Genomic DNA, 26,485 nt, shown 5'->3' on the forward strand with positions numbered 1-26,485 from the left:
TTTCTACGAAGTCTTTCAAATTCAGAAAAATGAAATCATTCATGCATTCTAAACTCTTAGAAGGGTCTAGCAGGAAGTGATCCTGAGACTGAACACTATGGTGCTGCCCTCTCACTCAAGATGAGTGCTGAACAGTAGTTCTACCATATAGCTTACAGAAACCTTGCTCAGCTTTTCTCCAAAGTTTGTAAGAAACTTCAGCACTGTTTATTCCAAAATCACAAGTCAGTTTTGTTCCCTATTTAATATTAACATTAGGGCACAGTATCTTATATACAGTATCCTTTACGTAAGAATCATAGAATCATTATGATTGGAAAAGACCATAAGATCATCTAGTCCAACTTTCTGCCTACTACCAATATTGCTCACTAAACCATGTCTCTCAGTGTCACATCCACAAGTTTCTTAACACCTGCAGGGATGGTGATTACACCACTTCTTTGGAAGTCTATTGCAGTACATCATCACTCTTTCTGAGCAGAAATGTTTACTAATATCTAGCCTGAACCTTCCATGGCACAACTTGAGGCCATTCCCTCTCATCCTATTGCTGTTACATGAGAGGAGAAGTCATCAACAACTCACCACAACCTCCTTTCAGGTTGTCATAGAGAGCAAGAAATTGCTAGGATGAGAAATACAGATCTGTGAGTGGAGCATAAGGAGATATAGCCAGTCAGGGCTGAGATTTTCTGCTAATCCATGTGTTTGACTATGAGTTGAATCAAATTCATCTGAGCAGAAATAACTTTTAGTAACTACAAAGAATAGCATATTCAGAGGGTAGATTAAAGGGAAAATAAAATGGCAGAGAAGTGACAATATCCAGTACTACTAGTGATTGGGCTGAAAGGAACGTAAGGTGGTAACCTCACTTAATTTATGTATATATAATAAGAAATTATTTTATATATGTAGAATGTGTGTACATGTTCAACATCTTCCTCAAAAGCAAATTATACCAACACAACTGCTGTGCTCATTAGCAGTGAAACTCCCAGGTGGGAAGGCACGATCAGAATAGGAAGAATGAGAGGAATGTCTCTATCTAATTTTTCCTTTCGGAAGTTTTTGGTTCTCTGGTGCTCTCAGAGTCTGAGGCTGAACAAAGCCTCAGTAATGCCATGCTGATTTGCAGATGTCATGTACCACAGTCATATATGCCTTGTGATAATCTTTGAGAAGTCTGTGGCTCAAAGGCACATTTCACAGCTTCTTGCTCTCAGTCATTCACACTATAAGCCTGTGACTTCAAAGGGACATCTGAAAGAAAATGTTTGGAGAAAAAAGAGAAAGATTTTCTGCTTGTATCTTCCCTCCCCCTCCTTTTTTCCTTTTTTTTTAACCTTTTTTTTTTTTTTTTTTTTTTTTTTTTCCCCCCTCTGGCACATAATATAACAGTTTTAGGACACTTTTGTAAAACTGTTTCTCAGGGTTTTTTCTTTTTTTTTTCTTTTTTTTTTTTTTTTAACTTCTTACTTTACAAAAAACACAGAAAGAAATTGACAGGAAGAAAAGAGCTGTGTGATCCCAACCCACAAGCTGACATTGGACTTCTCAAAGTACAGGTAGGTAAGTATCTACAAGTATCTACTTCTAAGAGGTCTTTTTCAGTCAAGCTGGGATGATGTCCGAAATAGTGACTCCAAGGCTTTTTCACATCAGGACTATCAATGGTGGTATATAAAAAAGTGTGTCCTGCTCCCTGCTGCGTATCCAATCATAAAATAATTTTGAAAAGTCTATGATGGTAGGTCAGCCTATAGGTGGCATCACTAATACAGGTACAAATGAGGTTCAGTCCTAAATTCAGTAAATTTCATGTTTTTAAAGATGTTATCTGTTATACTGATGATCTCCATGTAAAGTCCCAGTGAGTGACTTTCACGAAGTGTCTGAAGTGTATTACTTGGAGTGGAGACATTGCATTATATATACAGTAGCATTAGACTTTCTAATGTTTTTAATCATGTTTTGAGGTCGTTTTTGTTGTAGTCTGCGATACGCAATACAATGACATCAAATGGTTGTTGCACAGAATGACACTGAATGGTTAAAACACATACACTCTTGTTTGTAGGGAGACATAATGGAGAGATTTACAGTCAGGTTAATGTTTAACCTCTTAGTCTTTCTGATGTTGTGGTTGCAAAATGCCCTTTAAACTTAATTATCTGCTTTACATCTGCTGTTTCACAAATGAGAATTTAAAAATGTCAGTCATCTCTCTTCACAGACACCTATAATAAATAATTTTGTACCACTCATAATGATGTTGGTCATTTTAAGTGAATGCCACTCAGCCCACTGTGCCACTGGGAGAATCATTTATTCCCTTAGTTGTTTGAGGTTTGTGTATCTCAGACCATGTAGTCCAAGGGATAATGTATTTTCTCCTTTACTCCTCCATATGTTAGAAAACAGAAATCATTTAAATCTTAACATATTATGATTTTTCATCAATGTGATGAGTTTTTTAGTAAAACAAGTCATACAAATTTCAGTAGGAACTTCTATTTAGGAATGTGCTACATTGTCCTGTGGAATTAATTATTCCAGAAAAAAAAGGCCTAAGATTAAACCTCATATCATATACTTACTAATGCTTAGACAAATATAAATCTAAGAAAGTAACTTAATGTGGATTCTACATAAGGTACAAAATGTCTTAAGGCACCTGTTGCCATCCCATTTTCTATATTGCCATATCATTTTCTCAAATGTTTGGTAGAGTAGGCTTAACACTTTAGACTTTTTTGTGGGGGATATTGTGTGGGACTGCTGTTTTTAAATAGCTGAAACAGAAACATGAGAACAGTACTGCTTTAACTACGTGGTAAGGATAGACCCTGTAGGAATAGATGGCAAGAAAACATTTATCAATGTAGCATCTAGCTCCCTGCTTCAAGTTTCCAGCTTACTATCCAGGCTGACTGGATACTAAGTTATTATCAGCAAAGAATGGCAGAATAACTAGGTAAAAAAACCCCAAGGGATAACTTTGTTATCTGTTTCCCATATTCTTTCTTACAGAAATGAAACATTCCTTTGCACAGGAATGAAATACCTCTTGGGGGGCCTGGGGCAGAAAGGACCTCTTGGGGCCCTGTTGAAACGGAAATAAAGGTGAATATTGATACCATTGCTGTTTTTTTTTTTAATTTGAATCAGGGCTGGAAACAGACAGAGGACAAATAATGTAAGGAATGTGGGAAAAATAGCACAGTTCCTTACTTAAATGTTACACAGAAGTGCATTAATTCTTTCTTTAATTATGTTCAAGGCAGGTATTACAAATAAGTAATCCACTTAAACCAAAGATATCATATTTTTATTGCATTACCTAGTTAGATAAGGTCAGACATCGAAAAAGTGTCTCTCCAACTAACATTATTATTCCTAATAATAAGATATATGTATTTTCTAGCTACTCGTCCTTGGTCTTATCATTTACTATGTTTGTAGCCTAGGCTTTTTCTACTTCTGCACAATCTGAAACCAAACATAGTAACACAGATCATGATTATTTTCAGCTACCTATTAGGCAAAGATATGAGTAAGATTAACTCTTACACTATTCCTGGGGGAATCTGTCCTCATTTCCTCATTGTCTTCACAGATGAAGGAGGTTTGATGCTTTACATCAATGCACTGGCTTGATGCTCAGGATACTGAGAAACTGATGCAATCTACCCTGAACTAAGCAGAGCCAATATTCTTTAAAATCCCATGTAAATACACTGGAACTTTGAACACATACAGAAAGTTGAGTTTTGAACATTCTATTGAATTTGTCATAGTCCTGTTGCCCACAGCTTGCAATACATTCTGTTCATTCAACACTGGGAAACAAGGTGATTTTGGAGACGAAGTACATATTGATCCAGTGTATTCTGATGAAAAGAGTGTACTGGTATTTGGCTAAGAGTAGGCAACATATTAGAAAGAGGAAAAACTCATGCTTTCCGTATAGCTGGTCTTTCGCAGTCTTCTATGGTCAGAAAATGGCTCAATCTACATGCATATGTTATTGTGAGTATAAAAGTCAACTTCATATTGTGAACGTGGATGGTTGAAGCAGAAGTTTTTGTTTTATGGAGATGATTACAGGAAGAGGCAAGAGGTATTTGAGATTTTATTCTTTCTGAAAATAAAGTTCACAACATTTTTGAGACTTACAAACAAAGTGACAAAGGTACTAGTATTAATCATTAATGCCAAAATTGTAACGCTTCATTTTTGATGAACAGTTCATATTTATGATGCTCACGTATAACTGTCTTATGCCTCTGCATTCAAGACCTCTCATAGGAATGTGGCATTTCTTGCTTGTGGACAACCAAAGCGCACTCTTTAGGGCTTTTCCTGGTTCATCCCCTTGGAGACCAAGAAAGGACTGTGGAAAGTGCCCTAGGAAAAAAGCTAGACGAAAGATTTATTTCATCTAGAATTTCAAAGAACAATTTGAATTATAGCTTGTCATGAATAAAGTATGTTTGTCTCCCCCTGTCCAGGCAAGTTAAAATTAAGATTGAAGTGTAAGAAGCGTTTTGAATTTTTGGAAGATTTTCTTATAAATTCTTTTTTTTTTTTTTTTTTTCTTTATGAAATAATTAGCCTGCTTGACTTTGCCTCACCAGTCTGAGAGGCTAAGTATGTTCTTACTCTGATAGGACTATTTCCTTCAGCATGACACACTGGTGACAAAAGGCAAGTGCTTGCTGCTGATATTTTCCTGATTTGGAGGAGACCTTTCTGTTTGCCACACCAGGGCTAACAAAAGTACTAACAAAGTTCTGGTGTATGGCAAGCCTCTCCTCGGTTTCTGTGAAAATCATGCTGAAGTGATCATCAGTCTACACCCACCTACAGTCCAGACATAGACTCCCCTCACCAGCTCAGCTCTTGAGGCTGCACATAGGGAAGTGCTTGAGATCATAGATTTTCTTCCTGGGTACTCTGCAAAGGGAGCCTTGAGGAAGGACACACTAACCAAACCTGTGCTCCATCTACTGAACTTTAAAGGTTTTGTTTCATCTGTCTTAGCATTAACATGGTTTATCACTAACTTAGGAACCAGTAGGCATCTTCTGGTCTGTGGCATCCTCTAGTACTTGCTAGCTCTTAACATGAATCAGGCATGTGATATGAACCATTGCACAGTTTCATTCAATTCATGAGTGAGTTTCAGCTGGGATCCTTTCCCTCCCTTTCTTTCCCTTCTCTCCCTCCCTTCTCTTCTTTCCTTTTTAAAACTTTTAATGTTTTCCTATTTTGTTGTCTTATCTTTATATTTTTATTCAAGGAGATTTTATAACACCAGTGATGACAATTGCTACCCCAGAATATACAAAAGGCAGATAGAGCTAATTGCTATTCAAACAATTATTTTTTCCTGCTTCCTTATGAAAACCTATTCTGCAAAAGATTGAAAATCAGAAACCCATGATGCTAGAAAATATGATATGTCTATCAGTGCATGTGTGGAACGCACATTTTTTTTTGCAGTATTTCCTATCTTTTTTGTCCTTTACTGGATACATTTCTTCATATAGTTTATTTGTAATGCATTGTATTAGTGTTTATCTGTCTTCTTGTCATTATGTATATGAGAAGTTTTGGACAGAATGGTGAATATTTGACACACAACAGTAAACCCAATATGATCCAAATTATACAGGCTAATTAACAATAACCATTGTTTCCATTAGAAAATGTGCACCTATTGAGTATTTAGCATCTTTGATGTCTGTTTCTCTGTGTTGTTTGTTTTCCAGATTCACAGAACTAATCTGAGCTTTGTCTGTACCTAGCAGACACAAATGAACAGATACTATTTACTTGTGTTAGATTCATTTAATCCAACCTGCAAACATGCGACTTTTGTGCAGGTTTATGTTCTTAAGAATAAATTAAATATGAGTATTCATGAAACCAGCAGTCACCAGAATGTTACTTAATTTTCATGAAGTGACTTGTGAATTTCCATGCATCTGCATAGGCAGTGAAGCCTGTCTCAGAGAGCGCTGAGAGCAGGGGTCTACAGTATAGGCTACATTAGTCATCTGAACTCCAATTTCAGTGTCTAAAGTCCCATGGTAAATCGTTCTGAAAAAAATCAATAGGTCAAAAGCCCTGTGCATACCAATGAAAAAACTGCTGTTGTTCTTGGTAGGTTCAGAATTTTACTAAGGAAGGGGAAGGGGAAGGGGAAGGGGAAGGGGAAGGGGAAGGGGAAGGGGAAGGGGAAGGGGAAGGGGAAGGGGAAGGGAAGGGGAAGGGGAAGGGGAAGGGGAAGGGGAAGGGGAAGGGGAAGGGGAAGGGGAAGGGGAAGGGGAAGGGGAAGGGGAAGGGGAAGGGAAGGGAAGGGAAGGGAAGGGAAGGGAAGGGAAGGGAAGGGAAGGGAAGGGAAGGGAAGGGAAGGGAAGGGAAGGGAAGGGAAGGGAAGGGAAGGGAAGGGAAGGGAAGGGAAGGGAAGGGAAGGGAAGGGAAGGGAAGGGAAGGGAAGGGAAGGGAAGGGAAGGGAAGGGAAGGGGAAGGGAAGGGAAGGGAAGGGAAGGGAAGGGAAGGGAAGGGAAGGGAAGGGAAGGGAAGGGAAGGGAAGGGAAGGGAAGGGAAGGGAAGGGAAGGGAAGGGAAGGGAAGGGAAGGGAACGGAAAGGAAAGGAAAGGAAAGGAAAGGAAAGGAAAGGAAAGGAAAGGAAAGGAAAGGAAAGGAAAGGAAAGGAAAGGAAAGGAAAGGAAAGGAAAGGAAAGGAAAGGAAAGGAAAGGAAAGGAAAGGAAAGGAAAGGAAAGGAAAGGAAAGGAAAGGAAAGGAAGAGTACTGACATCTGGGACAAGTCCCTGTTTTTGTTTTATTGGATACATAATTATATTCCTGTGTTCCCTGCTGTAAAATGTCCCAGGATTGTGTTTGCTATTCATCACTCAGGAGGCAAGTCTTTCTCCAGTAGCCCTTTTGTAACGTTCATTGTGTCCAACCAAGCATTTCCTTCTTCCGAAAAACTGCACTCCTTTTTCTCTCCTTTGCATAAGGTCATGCAAACATATCTAGGGCTATGACCATCGCCAAGCAGCTGTCACGCATAACTTCATGCAAAACAAATCTGCAAAGTAGATTTGGGTTCTAATGTGCTCCTGTGTAACCCAAATCTGTAGATACAGTCTGCTTCATAGGCTTTTTGTCAATACTTCCCTGCTTTTGAGCACCTGCTGCAGATCACTCATCAAGCAACTGCATTTTGTTTATAGTCAAATGGATCTCTGTATAATAGTCAATTTAAGTCATAAAGTGGGATCTTTAGCTGATAAAAGCACTTTGTGAATGACAGAGAATAGCAAAAACATCATAACAGAGGACATAGTAGAAAGATCATAAACATGCACGATAAGCAGCAGAACAACTAAGGAATAAAATATCATCTTTATCATTCATCTTTTCTATGGAGAAGATAGAGATAACGGGCATTCCTTTATAAACTGGAAATTAAAACTGGGGAAATAGCTGCAAGAAGCAGAGCTACTGGAATGAAATGGAGGAGGTCCTGATGAGACAGGGTCATCATACTGCACACAGAAGGAGAGGAAATAAATGATATGACTACTATGGGTATTTTTCTGAATTAAAAAAAAAAAAAAATTAAATGTTGATCATCATCATCATCCTCCCTGTTCATCCCTGATGATGCTGAGTGAATTGGACGAAGTAATAAATACAGAAAAATGCACAGAACTGCCACACGCCCTCTTTCAAGCCCCTTGACCTCTCCCCTCACTCCCCCCCCAAATAAAGCAAATAAATCTCCATTATGGAGGTTGCTCCAAAAGTAATGCCTGATATTTTTTATTTCCATGGAAACTACAATAGATGCAAAGAGTGCAATAAAACTATTTGATAAAGAAAATTCACAGCCATAAAACACTAATTTTTTACATAGTCACCTCCATTAGCTGTGCATTTTTGACATTAATGAACAAGAGCCTTCATGCTGCGCTTGTAAAAATCTGCACCAGCAAAGGTGATCCACTGTCATTGTCACCACTGCTGCACTGTACCACTCATAAAAGATGTTTATGGTCTGTGTAACAGTTCAGCAAGTATCAGTGAATGTCAGTGGGTTAAATTCATCTGGAGGAATTCAGTTCCTAATCTTTGCTTCATCATCTCTTTAACATCTTTATCACTGACATAGATAGTGAGATTGAGTTTACTCTGAACAAGCTTGCAGATGACACAAAGGTGTGTGGTGCAGTTGACACAGTAGAAGGGAGGATGCCATCCAAAGGGACCTGAAAAAGCTCAAAAAAGTATGTACACGAGAAACTAATGAGGTTTAATAATGCCAAGTGCAAGGTGTTGCACTTGGGCTGGTGCAATCCCATATATGAGTACAGACTGGGAGAAGAACTCATTGAGGGCAGTCCTTTTGAGAAGCACTTAGAGATTCTGGTGGATGAAAAGCCTGACATGAGCCAGCAACGGGCATGTGCAGCCCAGAAGGCCAACAGTATCCTGGGCTGCCTCTAAAGAGTAGTGTCCTACAGGGTGAGGGAGGTGATTGTCCCCTTCTATTCTGCCCTTGTGAGGCCCTATCTAGAGTACTGCATCCAGGCCTAGGGCCCACAGCACAAAACAGATATGAAGTGGTTGGAGTGGATCTAGAGGAGGGCCACAAATATGATCAAAGAGCTGGGACACCTCTCATGAAGAAAGGTTGAAGGAGCTGGACTTGTTTAGCATGGAGAAAGCTCTGGTGAGACTTCATTGCAGACTCCCAGCACTTGAAGTTTACAAGCAGGGACAATCAACTTTTACATGGTCTGGAAGTGACAGAACAATGGAAAATGACTTCATACTAAAAGAGGGTAGATACAGGTTGCCTAGAGATGCTGTAGATAGTCCATCCCTGGATGCGTTCAAGGTCAAATTGGATGAAGCCCTGGGTAGCCTGATCCTGCCCATGGCAAGAGATTTGGAACAAAATGATGTTTAAAGTCCCCTCCAGTCTAAGCCATTCTATGATTCATATTCACTTTTTCAACAGGCAGCATTTGTCAGACTGCCCCTCTGCTGCCATCTATTCCAAGACAACAAAACGTAACAGAATATTCTCGGGAAGGTTCAACATCTACTGCCATACCAACATCTTCCTCTGAAGTCATAGCCCAACATAATAAAATAGAAGGCATTATTTTTGAAGCAGCCTTTGCAGAAACATTAGTACAAGATTCTGAATTGTCTTTAGCTACTTTATGACACTTCTGTAGAGAAAGGTAATAGAAAAGCTGCCAGGTAACAAAATAGTCTCTCCCTGCTGAAAAATCTCTGGGTGGCTTAGACTCAACATTTAAAAACACTTAAAAATGTGATTAACTTCAAGGTTCCACAGGTGGCCACTTCTAACAGTTTAACACAAAGGGCACTAATTAAAGTTCTCTCTGTGTAAAAGGGAAAGCAAAAGGGAGTTCTGTGTTTCACTCTCTCAAAAAAAAAAATCGATGAAAACTACAGGAAATTTCTAAGACACCTGATGGATTGGAGATTGCTTCCTACAGTTCAGTCACTGAACACACACAGAGTGGAAGATATAATGCAGTATTCTCAATGGCAACAGTGCTCTGCCCTGAAAGGTGAAGAGGGAAAGAATCATCACTGGGGGAAATGTGGTGTTTCTTCCTTCAACTCACAGTGTTCTGTGCAACTTTTGGGGAGTTACCACTGTAATGTTGGGGGCTGCGATTAGACACCTGCCCAACGGGCAGTAACTTTTAATACCTCTTCATTTCCCATCAGCTAAGAGACAGAAGGTATGTCCATGGAGCGCTATATTCAGCAGACCAGAAATATCTGAAATCTAGAAGAGATTTCCAATCCGAAAATGCTTTTGTCTATAGATGGATGCATCTTGGAAAGTAACCTGAGAGCAAGTCATGTGTATATTTGATATCCTCAAGTATACTGCTTGTGAGGGGAGATTAAGGGTAAGGGGTTTGATTAGTCTGGAGGAAGATGGCTTTATGGTAACCTGGCAGCAGCCTGCCCTCCTTCAGGGAAGTTATGGAGAAGATGGAGCTAGATTTCTAATAGTGGTACATGGTGGAGTGTTCAAAGAAAACAAACAGGGTATGGATTTGATGAGATTTAAGGAGAAATTATTTCAACAACTGGAAAGGAAAGGTGTGTATCAGGTTGTCCAGAGGTGTTTTAAAGCCTCCATCCTTGGAGTTTTTCAAGATAAAATGAGCATAAATCTTAAGAAATCTGGTCTGAGCTTGACACTGAATTTCTTTGAGGAGGAAGTTGGAATAAAGACCTTTGGAGACTCCTTCTGTTTGAACTGTTTGGAGCTTCTGCAGTTATGTGATGTTAGTATATGCCTTGAAATTCACTGTTAAAAGGGTCAGGGAAGCAGGATCACATTTGCTCTTATTTAATGTAGTCTACAGCAGTCATGCTTAGTTTTATTTTCCAGTATGAAAACTCAATACAGAATCATTGGAAACACTGGCTACATAGAGTTCAACCGCAAAGGCTTATGGGAAAATAGACAGGCTTGTTGTACTATCACGTGAGCTGTTAACATAGTGTTCCCAATTTTCATTTACAATTGAATTGTATGATGGAATAACAATTCACTCAATATGTAGTCCAAAAAATGATACTGATATCCAGCAAATAGTTACCTCCAGAATTGGTCCTACTCTTCTTACACCAAAGGTAGATCAGTATTCTCTGCCTTTTTTTTTTTTTTTAGCTACCAAAATAGTATTAGAAGTATAACTTGCAAAACACTTCCATATGAAAGAACTTTCAGGATACATCAGGGCAGAACCACTATACTAGAAGGGATGATGTCATTACAGACAGTGACACAAAACTTTGAAGGAAAAAGAGTTTTATAATAAAAAGCAAAGGCAGATTGAACTTTCTCCTGCTCCAAGTTTCTCTTGCAACAAGGCATAAGGGGTATCTCACTCAAAGTTGCACAGAACCAGGTAGAATAGACATGATAGCCAGTACAAAACTGTACTGCATGCAGTTTTGCATTCTGGTTTGTTTCCAGGCACAACATCCAGTGAAATGTGCATGGGCTGGATTTATTTCTAGATCTGTGGTACACAGAGCCCATTCTTGCTGAGATGTGGTGACATTTTTGAGCATGTCACTGATGGCAAATATTTTTGTGACACTAAGGGAGGGCAAGAACAATGCTCAAAAATAAAGGAAAAAGCAGGACTTGAGAAGGCAGTAAAAGAAGGTAAGAAGATTCATTGAATGCAATGGAGCTGAGATGAAACCTGGATCAAATGATACCATGAAGTTAATGTGAGCCTGGCAGAACTGGCTCAAATAAGGCTCAAATAACAAATGCTTTTTGCATATCATTTCTACTCTCCTTCATCTTTATGAATTGAATGTAAGTTAACTCTTATTCCATATTGTTGTGTTCAGTGAAACAGTGAAGAAGGAAGTGTTGAGCTCCAGCTGTACTGACAAGAATTGGCAAGGGCCTGATAGACTTGCAGTATTTTTCCAAAAAGAAAAGCAGCAAAGTCCAAGATGCCTCCAGCAGCCATCACCTTCCTCTCTTCAGTGTATATATTATTGCCTCATCTGACATGACATTGGAGCCATTGGTACTTTGAAAAATGGACTAAAAAGACATTGAAGTTCGCTGTAGCCTCATTAAGTACCCTTGCATCCTCAGCCAATATACAGCTTTGTATATTTCTGAAGAAATTTAATTCCCAATGAATCACAACAAAGGGAACTTAGCCTCCTGCAGAGTTGTCTCTTTCCTCTCTTGTGAGGGCAAAACTAGGACAGTGACATGAGTGATTAATTCATTGGAATATGGAATCTCATCAAGTTCTGCTTTTAAAGATGAATGTCTGTCCCGCAGCCAGATTCTAGTATCTCTTGGCTTTTCTATGATGCCTATCCTGCTTAGGTATTTTTGCAAGCACCATAAAAAGACAACATATACCTTTAAACGTATGAGTAATTTAATAATATCTGATCCTAAGCCTGAAAACAAACACAGCGCTATCAACAGGACTGCTTATGAGCAGAGCTTCATCTCAGATGGTCCCTCAGGACTTGTGTAAACTAGTACCTACAAAAGTGTAAACTGGAAGTTTTCTGGAACAGTATCTTCCATTCAGTAAGTACTGGGAAATATCACAAGGAGGATGCTATGGATAAAAATCAGACTGGGAAATTATCCTCCTTTTTCTGTTCAGGTTCTAACTGAAGGCTTGTACACATAACTGCATATTGTTGGTTTAATTTTCTTTTTTAGTATTTGAATTCATCTTTAAACTGTGGATCAGGCAAAAAAATATTAGCGTTCAAATTCTGAATGCTGAGAAAAGATTACTTCTGAGCATCTGCAGAATTAGGCTACTTAATTATTAAGGTTTCATTACGAGGAGCCATTGGAATATTATTGTACTAACAGACACTCACAAACCCAGAGAAGATTCTGTTCTCTGATGACAGCACATCTCAGACTGTTTTAAGAGGTCAGCTCCTGACTTATCCAAAGTCCTCATTACTTTATGCCTTTCTGATACTATTTGCATGAGTGCTCTAAAAAGTAGCATTGATGAAAACAAGGATTTAAATAATTTTTAATTGCATATTCACCAGTAATTCTGTGTGATGTACAGGTGTTTTAAAATGCAGTTTCTTCTTAAAGTCTTTTCATTTCACTTCCAGTCCTTGTCAAAATTGCTAATATGTTTCTAGCTAAATCTCATATTTCACTAAAGAGTTTTGAAATTGCGTGAGATATTCATATGAAGAAAAAAAGAAAAAAGAAAAGCATCAAGGCAGTTGATGGATATTTATACCAAGGGCATTCAGTCTTTTCAGAAAATGCCAGTGCCTGGAACTTTTCACTGAAGAATTGTACAAGTGTTGCCAGTTTGAATGTTCCAGTTAAGAAAATCTAATGTTTCACTATTCCAGTCCTGAAGAAAGGTAAAGATCATTGCTTCCAGAAAAGCTGCATTCTTTCTAAGGTAGACAGCAACATATAAAGGTGGTTTCTGTCATCAGCCGTGGTATGAGTGGATCATGCCATACACTCCCACACACCACAGGAGGCTTACAGACTTTGCACTTCAAAAAATCAATCTTGCCATTTGCTATACTCTCTTAAATTTACCAGATCTCATTTATTTTGAGAAGGTAGTCTGCACAGGACAGCTTCTGTGGAAAAAAAGGTCTTTCTATAAACTTAAATATTATCTACAACCAAGGCCTGTACTGGTGATTTGCTTTCCTGTAAACATTTTGCCTGTCTTGCTGCTGTATTTTTGTCTCATAAATCATATTTGGTGGGAGTGGAATCTATTTCTTCTACCGGAATCTATTTCTTACTCATGTGTGTTCTTTCACTGTCTTCCTGACAAAATTAAGTCTTTGGACACTATGCATAGTGCCAAGCAGTCATTGGTGATCGAAGACTGGCATAAAAGATGGAGGTAGAAACTTGCAGGAAGGAATTTAAAGAAAGATTATGCTTCCAAGGTGTGAAGAGACGTTTTGTATGATTGCCAGATCTGCACCTAAGAGTCTGAACTTTCTGGATGAAGGGAGCACAGATATTTTAAAGAGGAAAAGCACAATTGTCTTTGGACAAAAAGATGAAAGAAATGATAAGTATAATGCTGGAGAGCAAAAGTGGAGTAGGAATGTAGAAGAAGACAAAGAAATGAAAGAAGGAAAAAAAATGGAAGGAAAAGCACAGTAAATTAGAGCAGAAAAATAGAGGACTTTGTGATACACAGAACAGAGGAAATAGGTAGGGAAGAGGATACAGAGTGATACAAGGCTGTGACCTAGATTTTTAAACTGTTAGTTCTTTATGGCCAGTTTGTACAGCAAGAAGGATATGGTGCTGTTTCTGATTATAGAAAGGGTAGTAGATGGTAGTTGTACAGATGAACAGATGTTTAATTACCTCCCTTCAATTTTTTTTTTTTAATTTAATCTCAAACTGTTAAATTGTGTTATGATTATCAAGATTGCAAAGTTAATTAAGTAAGAATTTCTGCAATGAAATCTACCTGCATGCCCTCAAATCAGACTTTACATAGATAGTGATACTGTTTTATGTAGAGTTCCAATATGTTCACACTATGGAACAGAGTAACCTCAAGAGAACAAAATGTAAGTGTGAAGGAATTGGTACTGAGAGAATATCTGGTCTTCATGCAGCAAAGCTCCAAGACTATGTCAAGTATGATGCTTGCAGTGAAGAGGGAACCAAGAACTAAATTTTCATAATTATTCATTCACATTTGCTGTCCTTTTTAAAAGATACTGAAAATCATAAAGTACCATGTAGAAGGAGAGCAAAAAAATATATCAAAGAATTTCTACTCTCTTGATCAATTGTAATATGTTTTGATAGCAATTGTTTAGTACTTTTTAACATGATATCAGCTAGACTGTCATCATAAACACCTCCCTTTTGCTTTATAAAATCCAGCAAGGAATCGTGTTACAGAAAAACTTACATGTATCTCTATACTTTCTAACCCATTGATTCATCCCTTTTCACAACTGATCCTCTGATGCCATTAGAAAGAAAACTGCTGAAAATATTCCAAAAACATTTGCTTCTCTACGAATTGTTTTATGCATATGACAGTGTTTTCCATCCTTTGTATCCACCAAGTTGTGCCCCGTCTCTCACTGTTCTGTCATTTGCCATCCTCCCTGGATGTCTCATTTAGGGTTTGAAAACTCCACAGGACTGCTTTCAAAGTAATACTTTCAAAGTAAAGTTTTTTTGGTTTTTTTTTTTCATGGACACTTTTCTACTTATAAGAAAAATCTTTCTGGAGCAAACTTCTAAAGCACTATTCTGCCTGATATTTGCTCTTTCTCTGAATGTCTACTTCCAATTTCTTAGATATTCTGGGAATGAAAAAGACATTTGAGATTTGAATAACTGCACTGCTTGAAAGATGTTTAAGAATTGTCTTGTCAAATGGCTTGTGTTCTCTTATTTCAGAGCTCATGTCATCATGCCAGTCCTATTCAAACACTCTCCACCTTTTAGTGAAATAAGTAAATTGAGCACCAGATATCTGAGGAGATTAAACACTTTTAATTCTAAATCACCTGTGAGCACATGGTAGCAGCACTCAGCAGTAAAAATATTGTTCTCTGATCACTGTCCCACTCCCTTAAATCTTTGCCACACACTTGGTAGAAAACCACAGGGTTTCCTCTTTCCTCCTTTGTTGGCTTTTCAGGTATTGTATAAGCAGGGCCTTTACCAGCTATTGCTCTTCTGGTATTTATTACTCACCGGGCTGCTAGACTGTGCTGGAAATCTACTAGATGAAAGTCCTCAATAAATTCACTGTTTATCTTCTGCTTTTCTTACTAGTTGGTAAGTGAGAAGAACTTGAATCAGGTTGCCTCATCATCATGCTCTTTACCTTGAACAGCCTACAGTCCCATTTATACTAAACTTATTCACAGATTTTATATATATTTAGGGTTTCAAGATTTGCCCCAGACAATCATCATTTTATATTATGTATTCTAAAAACACATGACTTTGACTGCTGCCAGAAAAACAAATTGTTACACTCTCTCTCTAAAACCTTCTTTTTGGTATTTGGATTATTTCATTTCTAATCAAATTCATAAATACTTGAAATACCACTTTAAAGTATCTCTTCACTTGAGAAGGTGAAAACTTTAAGTTACCTACATCTAAGTATTTCTTTAGCATCCTCACATGACTACATAGAATCATAGAATCAACAAGGTTGGAAAAGACCTACAGGATCACCCTGTCCGACCATCTACTGATCACCAATAGTTCACATAGAACCATGTCCCTCATTACAACGCTCCTTGAACACCTCCAGGATTGGTGACTCCACCACCTTCCTTGGAGGTGGTCTGTTACATGACAGAGATTGCTCTATTTTTATTATTTGGACCCAGTATATTAGCAACTTTAGAAGGAACAGAAATTGTATCAGAAAGTAAAGAAAAGGAAAAGGATGAAACCTGGATCATCAGTCACTACAGTTTCTGATCCCATGACAATACTTATGACAATCCACTATGCACAAGAATGATCAGGGTAAATTCCTTTAGCACAGCTCTGTGGGAAATATCAGAGATTTTCAATCATTCCAGTCTAATTTTTTTTTCTTTTTTTCTAGTAAGGTAGACTTTGGGATCAAAAGAAATGAGGCCATTCTGGATTGTCCCAGGAAATAGTGATATGTTGTGCTCATCATGTGCCTTCTAGTATGATTCATATTTTTCAGCATTATGATAATACCTATCTTCAGAAAGATCCAAGCATAATTCTCTAGTGAATCTGTGTTCACAGTTATTGTATATGGCATGTATTAATTAGTATAAAATTGGAAATGTTGGTAATGGAAGTATGCCTAATAAGGGTTTTTACCTGTAACGAGCAGCTGACAAGCATCTAGGACTTCTGAACTCTAATCTGATCAAATCGGAGTACGTAGTTCAGTTGACTTGCATTTCTTGTTTTCCAGAACTGCATACAAATCTTTAACAATGGCAATTACTGTTGCTTTCAATTTTATCTAGAGAGGAACACATAGGGCAGGATACTGCAAGTGAGATGTGGGATGCACGGTAACAATGATGATAACTGTTTCATGTGAAGGGTGAGAAATGTGTAGTTCCCTTTTTTGAGGTTTCATAAACCTACTCAGGATTCCACACTCTGGAATGATAGAATTAAGGAAGTAAAGGAAGTAAAAAAATAGTCAGAAGATATGGAAGTTAAAGAGAGGACAAATTAGAAGTCCTTGCTCATGGATTGCTATAGAAGCTATGTGTGTGGAACAGTATGATAGCACGGGAACACAAGCTCTAATATGCCAGCATGCTGTTAAGTATCTTTCTGCCAGCAATAGTTACCATTTACTTACTGTAGAACAAAAGAAAAGTGGAACAGAGAGATTTCATACTAAAACTGGCTGATGTTAAAGTATGGTGCATAAGTTAGCAACCTTATCTTCAGCTTTATAATGAATGAAGATAGAGAGGTCCTTTCACAATGGTTTGTCTCTTCAGAGTAGTCGGCCCCTAAAGCCTTTATCTCCTGTGTCTTAGGCTCCTAACCCAAGGATCTCAGCTGGCTGTCTCTGGATCAAAAGCGTGAATCTCCATTGTGACCAAAAAAAAAAAAGAAAAAAAAAGAAAAAAGGAACTGTGTTGTCTAGTCTCTGCTATCCAGTTTAATTCTAGAGAGTATTTCAGTCTCTCATCTTTATCTCATCTCTACTTCACAACTTAATGTGCAACCTCATGTAGAGAAAATTGACAGTCAATCAGGTATGTCATAAATATTTTGGAATGAGCGAAGTAAACTGCATGACGATGAACCTGGCCAGCAAGCCTCCCTTGCAAAATGCTTTTTATTATGTTCAGTTGCAAGTATCATTTCCCTAATGCAGCCCATTTGTCTTGTACTGGATTACAAATCAAATCTGCATACACCCATGCTCCCTTGGAATTTAAGAGGCCTACCAATGGCAACTGATGGCAAATACACTGTTATAAAACCACAGTGGGTTCCCTGCAACTTATTCTTCCAATTTTTGATTTTGTTGCTACAGAAGAGACAACAGCAACTAGATGTTCTTCAGTCACATTGCCTTGGCTTGTCAGGCAGATGTTTCAGATGCAAGAACAGTAGCAGAGGAACTTGGTGAAAAATAAAAACTCTGGTAAAATCTAAATATTGTGCAGTGGTAACGTAATTGAGGATAGATATAGGAAAATGGGTTACTGCTAAAGGGAGCAGAGTACATTTGCTGGTACTTCAATAGCATGATAACTTTCACCTGGGACGGAGAAACGTATGTTTGTGTGCTTTGTGAGGAGTGGAGGAACAAAAAAATGAGAAAAGCACAACACTATAGAGGATAATAATGGAAGTTTCTAAAAAAGTAGTTGCTCAAGTTCTCATCTGGAGTCAAATTGAAGTAAGAAGACAGCGATGGCTGCCATGATACAAGTTCAGTATCTGTTTGCATCAGTAGGAAAGCGAATTTGCCCTCTAACATCTTCTGCCATGAAGAAAAATCCTCTGTCTTTCAGCACTTACTAAAACTAAAGCATGACAACTTCTACTAAGGTTAATAAACTATTCTTGTTAATGCATTCCAGAAACCCAAATCAAATCATCTGCCTAATCTCAAATTCTAAAGCACGTATTTCTGAAACTTCAAAATATTTACATTTTCTAATCCTGGCACAATAGCAGGCAGACGGTTTTTCCTCTTTACTACAGAATAAGCTTTTCTGCTTCTTGTTTGTCTGTTGAATCGTGAAAGATTCAAGTGCAGCTTACATTTCAAACCTCTTTTGAATTATGGTTTTCACTACCTCAAAATTTAGTGATTAAATAAGGAAATAACTTATTTCACTAGAAGGAAAAAGCTTCATCAAAATATTTACCGTTAAATACTCTAAGCAATTGTTTAAAAGCTACATATTGGCCATACTGAGTTAATATTTTTCTCTCTAAACATTTTGTATTTAAATTGCTTTCACCTCTTCTACATCTACAAATATTTTTTTTTGTTTGACCTAGTGAGATCAGAGACCAACACTTATTAATTTGAAGAAAAAATTGGAATGGATGTAGTGATCGAAGAAAAGACACTCATTGTTAGAGGTTAAACTGGACTCTTATGCTTTACCATCTCTACAAACAGGAGGACTTAGAAGAAATTTGAAACTGCACAGATATAAATGAGATATGAACAGAAAGATGTTCATGTACTGTACACATAGCTGCAGAACTCACTGACATAAGAATAGATAGGGATTAAGCATTTAAAAGCATTAAAAAAAAAAAAAAAACATACATACTCATAACAGGTACACCTAAAATGTTCACAGTATAAGAGAGCATGCTGGTCTTCTAGTTCACCTGTGTGTAGATTTCAGGTCTTAGAATCATGGAATCATAAAATCACCGAGGTTGGAAAAGGGCTCCAAGATCATGCAGTCCAGTTGTCCACCTATCACCAGTATTTCCCACTAAACTATTTCCCTTAGGATAATTTCTAAACAATTTGACTTATAAACATTTATTTATTTTTTCATTTATTTATTCATTCTGACTTGTAAACATTTATTTATTTCTTCATTCATTCAATCAGTCAGTCATTTATTTTGACTATTTATTTATTTATTTATTTATTTTAAAGTAGTGACAACTGGTCACCCTGCCGTTTATATAGAAGTAGCGGATAGCTCCACCAAGATTCTCTGAAAACTGTTAGGCAGGACTAAACTGATACTGCAAACTCTTTGAGTAAACCCTATGTTCTCACAGGTTATCACAAGTTGTGCTGGAGTCACCCTTGAGCATGCACATTTTTCAACCTTTGTCACACCATTAGATCTCTCAAAGATTTCATTCTCTTGAAAAAAATGTACTTCCTCTCTGAAGCCTTTGGTGATCTGTGGACCTTAACGTGGTCTTACTCTGTGGATGAGGTAAGAAGGCTTGGAGATAATGCTCTGGATTTTGTTGCTAGGCATACTTACGCTAACATAACTGCAATTGTCCAGAGTGCTAAAAGGACTTACCCACTATATAATTTGAGTCAATGTTTTGCAATTTCAGTAATATGAATTATGAATCATTCATTAACTGAATAATGTGTTTAATCAGTTAACATTAAGGTGTCCTCTGTTATTTTATTGTGTAATATGAGGTCACTGATATTGTTTTACGCATGTTATAATTATATTCAGTTTTATATGGAATTCTCACTACACATTACACATTATTTGCTTCAGTTCAAACCGTTTTTATACTTAGGAAAGAGAATATGGAAATGGAGAAGAGTCTTAGATGTGCAGCCTATGATATCTCCCCAGTTTTGTATGAAGTGCCATTCCTTTGCTCACAGGTCTAAGAGACAGAATGCTGAGATATCAAAGGATGAAAAAGAAGTTAGTGATGCATTTGCTTGCTTGATGTTTCATATCCTCTTTGGCTGTAAATTGGCATGCTACTTTAAAGCTAGTAGAGTTTTGGTTACCAGATAGAAAAAAAGCAAAAACCTGGAATAGAGCAGGGCTCCATTCCCCAGACAGTACACTTCCAGGCTGCCTATTGCTCAGTCAGACACTGCAAAATTCTATTTAATTGCACTGTTTGCTGGTTATTTCATCAAAGATTCCAAAGATGATGGAGCCCCAGGATACATTCCCATCATTCAGTGTCAGCAGAAAATAAAAGGATGCAGGCAAAGGGACCTAAGTTTTCAGAGATCTGAGTAGGCCATTTTTTTTCTACACTGACTTAGTTTTTATTTTTCTTCCAGTATATCCAAACAAAGAGTTGAGAAAATTCTCTCCCAACTTTGCACAGACTCACATTTTCTGGATATAGTCATTCCCATGCTCAGTTAACAAAGGAATGAAGGCAAAACTTCAGTTTCCTGAGAACTACCTTTAACTGGATAATAATTGATGCTTTTATAGATCATTTATTTGTATTGAACACTTTGATGGCTTAATCCTTCCTCACACAAGATGGAGAGAAATAATAGCTTGATAGACTTCACCATTCATGAAATGCAGAGCAAGCAAGCCATCAAGAAGATATTTTGATTATATTTTGTCAGAAGGATATTGGAGCATGAAAAAAGCAGTCTTCCCTCACTCCTTTCAGTTAGGGAATTTATACCAATCTAAATTTTTTTATAATTGAAAATTGCACTTGGGTTCAAAGCTAAGAAAGGGAAGAATGATAGGGAAATTATGTAAGAATGAAGACTGGCAGAATACTATAGACACTAATGAGAGAGATTCATTACTTGTGATGAGGCTTGGAAAAGAAAAAACACTTAGAAAATGTAAGTATAATGGGGGAGGAAAAAAGATTCTTGTGTTTCATTAACTCATTGCTTTGTTCAAATTTAATGTGGCCAGATTTTGTGCCGTAACAATGGACACATATCAGAGCAGTTAACTCACTGCAGCAAAACTTTCCATTGATAGATGTTCTTCAGTCATACTTTCTCTAAATATTCCTCCCTATCTTCCACAAAATGCATTTCTAAAGAACAAGCATAAAGACTCAAATAAATGGCACATGGTATGGATTATGAATGCAGAAACATGGCTTTTGATTAAATTAAAACGTTTTGTCGTAAATTAACTTTATTTGAGTTGAATTCAAGCTCTCTAAACTCAGATGCTTTCTCGTGAGTCTGTGATTCTACAATCATTTTTGTTATGTGGATTGAAATAGCACTTGAAGAAGTTTTTAAGTGTTACTGTATCTGCAAACAAAGTTTTGCTATTACATCTGAGTGCTAATGTGTTACTTCTTATCTCACAGAATCACAGAATCACAGAATTGTAGGGCTTGGACCTCCAGAGATCATCGAGTCCAACCCCCCTGCCAAAGCAGGTTCCCTACACCAGGTCGCACAGGTAGGCATCCAGGCAGGTCTTGAACATCTCCAGAGTATGTCGTAGTATATCCTCTAACAATCCCTGGTAGCAAACTGATGTATGCAATTTAAAAAATATTTTATTTTATTTTATTTTATTTTATTTTATTTTATTTTATTTTATTTTATTTTATTTTATTTTATTTTATTTTATTTGCAATCTATGTTGTAGACTGCAGAGTTCTGATACTGCTAAGGTGAATTCTATTGAAGTAATAAAGATAAGAAGCATTTAACTGGACTTTGGTGCATGCTGGAAAAGGTCAATAGCTTGTTTGCCACCTTGGTTGGCATTGAACATCTCAGAATTGGAATTAAATAAGGTACTTCCAAAAAGTACTTTGAACTTGATTTATTCTGTTGCCATTTAAAGTCTATACAAATTACTCTTGGCATTTATTGTAGTGCAGTCATGGTGGTACAGCAGCATGAAAATCTTGCCATCCTAAAAGCTCTCCACACACTTTGCTGACAATAGAATCATGCCCCAGGTTTCCACCTAGGTACCTTTTTCAATAATATATTTTCTGCAATCAGTCAGTTTCCAAAGCAGGAATGGACACCGCATGCCATTTATACAAATAGAATCCTTTTTTAAATCTTGCCAAGCTTTTAGAATCATTAAAACTCCCTACAGAGAGAAGCTTCAATTTAATTAAATGTTGCATAAAATTATATATTTTTTCCCTGTTGTACATTTGCTGCCTATTAATGCATCCTGTATTATTGAAGTCAAGGTAAACAGACATCTCTCTCTGGTGTTCTCTAGGCAATTCATTTGCTTTTATAATACTGTCAATGACTGATTAAACTCTTTCCTTTTAGACTCATCTTTCCCAGCCTCTTCACTTCCTTCTTATACTGATATTTTCCCACACTGACCTTAGACGTTAGATAGTAGCTCCTATTTCTGTATTTTCTTCCCTAAGAAAATTGAAAGCAGAAATGGGAGGGCTGAAACTGCTGTTGTTGAAACACTTCACATTACAATTTATTTATTTCCCCCTTCTTCCTAGTTTTGCCCCCTACTAGATAAATTGGAGAGATTTTTTTTATTTTTTTTATTTTTTTTTCCCCTGTAAAGATCACCCTGATTCCCAAATTTATCAGCATACATGTACAGTCTCAGGTGGGTCTATATTTACCATCCTGGAATACAATACAATTCATTTGGAGCATCTTGTAGTCCTACATATACCGTCTTGGGTAATCTAATCAATGTCATTTGATAATTTTGCCAACTCAACATTTCTGTTTAGCCTATTGATTTTTCAGTTGCTAATAATTGCAACTAAGAGCAACTGACCCAGGTGACAGTCCACTTACAAGTCTGACCTTATGTATAGTTTGACATTATGTCATTTCTGTTGGCTTCTGTCTCTTTGAGCCGTAGTTTCCTTGTAGAAATGAGCTCTGATGAGAGCTGAAGGATGGATGTTAAAAGTCCTTTGTTTATCCGGGACATACATAAATCAAGTCTTAATATGATGTGTGGATTTTTTTGTGCTTCAGAGCCTGAATGCTGTAAAACCACACAGTAGTATGAATAACTTCTCAGACAGAGAAGTAAGGAAAATTAAATTGCCTTCCTGTGGGGAATATTTATAACTTGTTTTCAACCCACATTGATGAAACGTTGACATCTTAACTATTTTCACATAAAAGACAGTGGAAAACAATCTCAATTTATAAATATTGCACTGCAAAATGCTTAGTCTTTTGATCAAAGAGAAGAATATTGATCTCAAAAGCCTGAAATGTTTGATATTTGATATTGAAAATACCTATAACATTTCTATACCTATAACAAATGGAAGTACCAGTGCATTTTTTTTTATTATTTTATTTTTTTTGAAGTTGTACAGAAAACTAATTTGAAATGTTCTGGAAAAGTCCTATATTTTTTCTAATATGAATATATTTTTTTTCTTGCTTTTTCTTTGATGTTCCAATATTTTTAAGGGAAAATTTTCCTCCACCCCTTTCTCCCCCCCTACTTTTTTTCTTCCAGAAATAAAGGGAAAGAAACCTCTTAGAGAGAACTCTCACATGGTTTCCTGTTGGTACATAATACATTCATGCAAACTATGTTCTCCCAGTGTGCCAGGGAAGGGGTATATTTAAGAGATGTCTATTACAGAAAAGCACAATGTCTTCTACGTTAACTCATAAATTCCCTTAATTTCATTTAGTTATTCATCTTAGACTAGGGATTATTGATGACAGTTTTCCTTAATTTTGCCTAGTTTTCATTTTCATTAAAATACTTCAGATAAATTATGATGGTGCTGTCTTTATTTGTTGTTTTTGTTGTTAATTTAATGTTGGGGGATTAACTGAGAAGAAAATTGTGTTTAGATGTGGAAATGGAGCCAATTATCCTGGTAACTGAAACTAAATTTTGGTTTTGAGTTCAGGTAAATATCTGTAATATTTATTTAAAAAAAAAAAAAAAAACAAGCAAAGAACTAAGAAGCTAACAAACAAACAAACAAAAAGGTGATGGGATTAAATTAAATGTTCTGATTACATTGGTTTACCTGAGTGGGAGAGTTCTGGAGCAAAATACATGCCACAGTCCAAATTTCAAGAGTTTCCTCTCATCTTGGCCAATGCAGGCATGTAGCCTCATCATCCACTAACACTTCAGTTCAGGCCTGGAGGCACTGCAAAGGCAAACTGAATCAGCTAACTGTATATTAATGGCCATTAAAATCATGCAAGCATTCTCTTTCAAGAGTCAAGACTCTGTATGTCATTGCAGTTTAATCTTTCTCTGAGGAGAGCTTCTCCTCATTGAAGTGTTAGCATAAGGCATAACTCCAGCATTGTTACTAGCTGAACTCCTGCACACACACACAGCAGTCCCTTGCTTGAATTAAGCAGTGATTAAAATGTCTTTATTGTGTTTTGCATCTGTGCCAGAATATCAAATGTAGTGTCTGGTGTCTTGCATATCTGGATGTGGAAGCTTGCTACTTGCTGACTTTTAGTCTGCTGTACTGCATCAGAGTTGAATTAGCTGTTTTATTGCAGGCCTAGACAAAAAGCTGAGCAACACTTATTTTCAGAGAACCAAGGGGGAATCCAAACTCTTGCTGTTAATCCCTGCATAGGGGTTGTCACTAGTCAGTCTCTCCCTACAGCTTCAGTGTTTTCAACATGACCGTATTTGCCCAAAGGAAGTTGGCTTCAAAGGAATCAAGCTGCCTGTAAGGGTATGGGTGCATGACTGGAGTCAATTGAGTTACTGAGACTTGACAAGTTGCCTCTAATCAGTTGATGAGCTGTAACTCAATAAGGCACAGAGATTTTATTGCTTTTAATTTCATATCTCCATCTTTGGTAACCTGAGTTAACCCTACATTAGCAACGTTCTTCCCAGAGAAAATACAATGGTATATGAGCAGAGAGACATAAGAGGGGAGGGGGGAGATTCATTGGTTCCAATTTGTGACATGTGATTTGTCTGGCTCATTGCTGCAGTATTCTTTAGAGATAGGGAAAGGGAAGCCTGTGGGAGGTGGCTTTGAGCATATGAATTAGGCATGCTTACTCTGAGTCTTTGATCACAAGCCATTAGGAGGAACAGCCAGCCAAATCAACCATAAATGCTTTCTTTGGACATTGTGCTCACATAGAACAGAAAGTAGGGTTTTGGAAGAAATGCCATGTGTCTTCTTGAGCAACAAACAATAGATTCTCCCCCATAATTTGGTGTTTGATGCCAGCAGGGGATACAAAATGTATGTTCATAGATTCTGGTTTAATTTTACTAACCATTTGCAAAAATTAATACTTTAATTAAAAATTTAACCTCCTTTTTTTTTTTTTTTCCTTCCTTCCTTCCTTCCTTCCTTCCTTCCTTCCTTCCTTCCTTCCTTCCTTCCTTCCTTCCTTCCTTCCTTCCTTCCTTCCTTCCTTCCTTCCTTCCTTCCTTCCTTCCTTCCTTCCTTCCTTCATTGTTTGTGTAATTGGAGAGAATAAGCACAATGGTCCTTTTGAGGTATGGTCTTTATTGCTCATTCAGCTGACTAGGTAGAATATTGCTACGTATTATGATTTAGAAAATCATTTATACACACAGGCCTTTCACAAATATCAATTCTAAAAGTTCTTCTGTAATTGTGTGGGACAGATTTGTTTAAAATTACACATTCTGCAGCCAAGTTAAGGGCGTTGGTGAAAGTTATAGCAGACCAGGATGGGTTAGAAGAATTTTTGCAGCAGCAAAAAAAGGATTTCTCATCAAACTCTATTCATACAGCATACCTCTGACTTCAAATTTCATTTGATATTAGAAGATGGTGTACTACTCACTATCTTTCATACCCCTTTTTGGCAAATATGGAACCTGTTTCAAACAACATATGCTTTCCAGTGAAAACAGATATTCTTGGATATTTAACTTTAACATTCAAAACTCAGATTAAATGAAAATTGACAAGTTTACCATGGATTACCAGTGAAAAATTCATCAACTCTCAAATCCCAAGTCCCAAATCCTTGTTATTTGCTACTCCTTTGTGATAAATAATCATATCTCTGAGAGCTTTGTCACCAGAGAATTTTCAACTTTAGCAGCACAGATAAAAGCTCTGGATGCATAAGAAACCAGTAATGTGCTCTACCTCTCTGAATCAGAAATGCATTCATACTTTTTTATTAAGATAAAAACTCATGCTAAATTTTCCTTTATGGGAATTTGCTAGAAGAAAAACATTGCAAGTTGGACATCTGTTGGACTGTACAACTATTTAATTCCCCAGCCTCTGCCTCTCCCATTTTCTCCTGTCTTACTTTCCTACACTTCCACATAGTGCACTACAAAGGCTAAGAAAGTTCTGAGAAAACTTATACACAGAAATTCAACAGTATGCCCCAAGGGGGCAGTTTATTTGGACATAGACCCTCCAGTTTTACCTCCAATGCATACTTGTTTTTCTTCTCTTTTTCTGTTCTAAGAGTAGAT

At 37.2% G+C, this 26,485-nt stretch overlaps 1 protein-coding gene across 3 annotated transcripts in view; it reads right to left on the reverse strand.

The window, feature by feature from the left end:
- The window catches only part of CHRM2 (cholinergic receptor muscarinic 2), a 101,496-nt gene that overhangs the window by 24,698 nt on the left and 50,313 nt on the right, over positions 1–26,485 (reverse strand). The window contains exon 2 of one of the 3 annotated variants that reach the window (XM_048939354.1): positions 24,054–24,179. The exons of the other annotated variants lie outside the window; for them this stretch is intronic. The gene's annotated coding sequence lies outside the window, so the exon portion shown is untranslated. The remainder of the gene's footprint in view (positions 1–24,053; positions 24,180–26,485) is intronic. 3 annotated transcript variants of the gene reach the window in all.

The sequence above is a fragment of the Lagopus muta genome, chromosome 1, assembly GCF_023343835.1.
Source record: "Lagopus muta isolate bLagMut1 chromosome 1, bLagMut1 primary, whole genome shotgun sequence".
Taxonomy (NCBI): domain Eukaryota; kingdom Metazoa; phylum Chordata; class Aves; order Galliformes; family Phasianidae; genus Lagopus; species Lagopus muta.